This window comes from Peromyscus leucopus, chromosome 9 (genome assembly GCF_004664715.2).
Source record: "Peromyscus leucopus breed LL Stock chromosome 9, UCI_PerLeu_2.1, whole genome shotgun sequence".
NCBI classification, from domain to species: Eukaryota; Metazoa; Chordata; class Mammalia; order Rodentia; family Cricetidae; genus Peromyscus; species Peromyscus leucopus.
This window is the reverse complement of record NC_051070.1, coordinates 32,022,731-32,025,039: the sequence shown is the minus strand read 5'-3', so window position 1 is coordinate 32,025,039 and position 2,309 is coordinate 32,022,731. Positions and strand designations below refer to the sequence as shown.

At 34.3% G+C, this 2,309-nt stretch overlaps 1 non-coding gene across 1 annotated transcript; it reads left to right on the top strand.

Annotated features, from left to right (window-relative positions):
• Positions 1 to 1,828: 1,828 nt before the first annotated feature.
• LOC114702559 lies at positions 1,829 to 1,939 on the top strand. Its single transcript, XR_003736010.1, has one exon. It is a non-coding gene; the product is annotated as a U6 spliceosomal RNA (small nuclear RNA).
• The last annotated feature ends 370 nt before the right edge of the window (positions 1,940 to 2,309 follow it).

Here is a 2,309-nt window from a genome sequence, read left to right as displayed (position 1 = left end):
CAGTTATACTGTGTCTAATAAAATCCAGTTGTTGTAATTGGATTTAGGTTTCTCAAGACTTATAAATATGCTTACGAAAGTTTTCTTAGAGTAGATTTACACACAGGGCTAATGCCTCTCTGTGTGCTAATGGTTATTGTTTTCAAATAATAATTTTTATCAAAGAGGGATTTTCTAGTGGTTCTTCTCTCATTCTCCTTCTGGAATAATTTTCCATGATCATTATTAGATTAAAAACACTAACAAAAATCTGTGATTTGGCCATGCAGTTGTTTCTGTTAATAGCTGTTCTTAGTGTCTAGACACATAAGTGAGTGAGAAACTTATTGACCCATAAATTTCTGCTTTCTGAATGTTTTGTAGTGAACTGTGCATTCTGTAATAGATGAGCCAAAAACTAAAGACAAGTCAACTAAAGATCATATGTGCTGTGCTTACATTAGGACTTCCAGTTTATTGCTTTTATGGGATTTATAAGTTTGTAAACAAGTAGGTCTCTGACTTTTATGTCTCTCTTGGGCTCTTATCCTTCTTTTGATCCATCTTGTTTTTCTTTGTTGTTATAGCTTTTTATTATATTTTGTTTTGTTATTTTAAGGAAAATATGAATGAGTGAATGAATGTAAACCTAGCCACTAGGGTAAAGGTTAACAACTGAACTGTCACTTATTCCTGCTAGGAGAGGGAAAGTCAGTTTATTTCCAATGAAATAAAATTAGGTATATCAACACTGCACGCCATGCATCATGTTCAGGCGTAGTTACCTAACATATAACAGATTTGTCAGTATTTTCCTATGCTTTTATTTGGTCATAGTTATGGGTTTTGTTTTGTTTGTTTGGTTGGTTGGATATATTTTTAATTTTGGGTGTTGTTTTTTGTTGTATTACGTTTTTGTTTGTCTGTTTTTGTTTGTTTTGAGAAGGGATTTAAAGTTGAGTGGTATGATGGTTTGAATCAGTATGGCCCACATAGCCTCCTGTGTTTGAATGTTTGGCCTGCAGAGACTGGCATTATTAGGAGGTATGACTTTATTAGAGTAGATGTTGCCTTGTTGGAGGAAGTGTATCACTATGTGGGTGGGCTTTGAGGTCATATATGCTCAAGCCATGCCCAGTGAGTTAATTTCTTCTACTGTGTGTATATCAACGTGTAGAATTTTCAGCTCTGTTTCCAGTACTACATCTGCCAGTGTGATGTGTTGCTTCTGCCATGATGATAATGGACTAGACCTCTGAAACTGTAAGCCAGCTGTAATGAATGGTTTTCATTTATAAGAGTTTCTGTGGTCATGGTTTCTCTTCACAGCAATAGACACACAGACTAAGATGGGTGGCTCAGTAGGGGAAGAGAATCTGGGAGGATTTGGGGAGGGAAAGAATATGTTTAAAATATATTTAAAGTTAAAACTATTTTAAATAATAAAAATATAATAAAAAGAAAAAAGACTTTGTTATATCATTCTGTGTTTTTTTCACAAATTCAAATAAATGTTTATTGTGTTTATAGATCATTATTTTTTAAATTTTCAGTGAAATTCATATCACCAATGCTTGAATGAAACATATAAGATTGGATTGTGTAGCTGAAAGTTTTCCTGCATCCAGCCTGGTCTACAGCTGCTCAAACTCAAATAAAAACACACAGGCCTATTTTGTTTTTAAACTATAGCCATGGCAGTCTTCTTGCTAGCTCGGTCTTATATCTTAAATTAACCCATTTCTATAAATCTATACTTTGCCATGTGGCTTATGGCTTACTGGTACTTTACATCTTGCTTCTTTTTCTGGTAGCCAGCAGCATCTCTTATGATCTCCTTTTCTTTCTTCTTCTCTCTCAATTCGGCAGCACATATACTAAAATTACAATGATACAGAGAAGATTAGCATGGCCCCTGCACAAGGATGACATGCAAATTTATGAAACATTCCATATTTTTATTGTACTTATTGTATAAAGCTTTTCTTATATTAGTTATAACTTTTTAAATTTATTTTATTCTTTATTAGACATAAAAAAGGGGAAATGTGATATTTTATTTGTGCTGAAATGTGGTGATATTTTATTTGTGCTTTAATAAATAAAGCTTGCCTGGAGATCAGAGGGAAAAGGCCAGTCATTATAAGTAAACAAAGAGGTCAGGCAACAGTAGTACACACCCTTAATCCTATCACTTAGAAGGCAGGATCTCTGTGTATTCAAGGCCACACTGGAAACAGAGTCAGGTATGGTGGCACTTGCCTTAATTCTAACCCTAACTAACCATCGAGGTCTGGAGGTCTGGAGGTCTGTACAGAAAGACAGAAAGT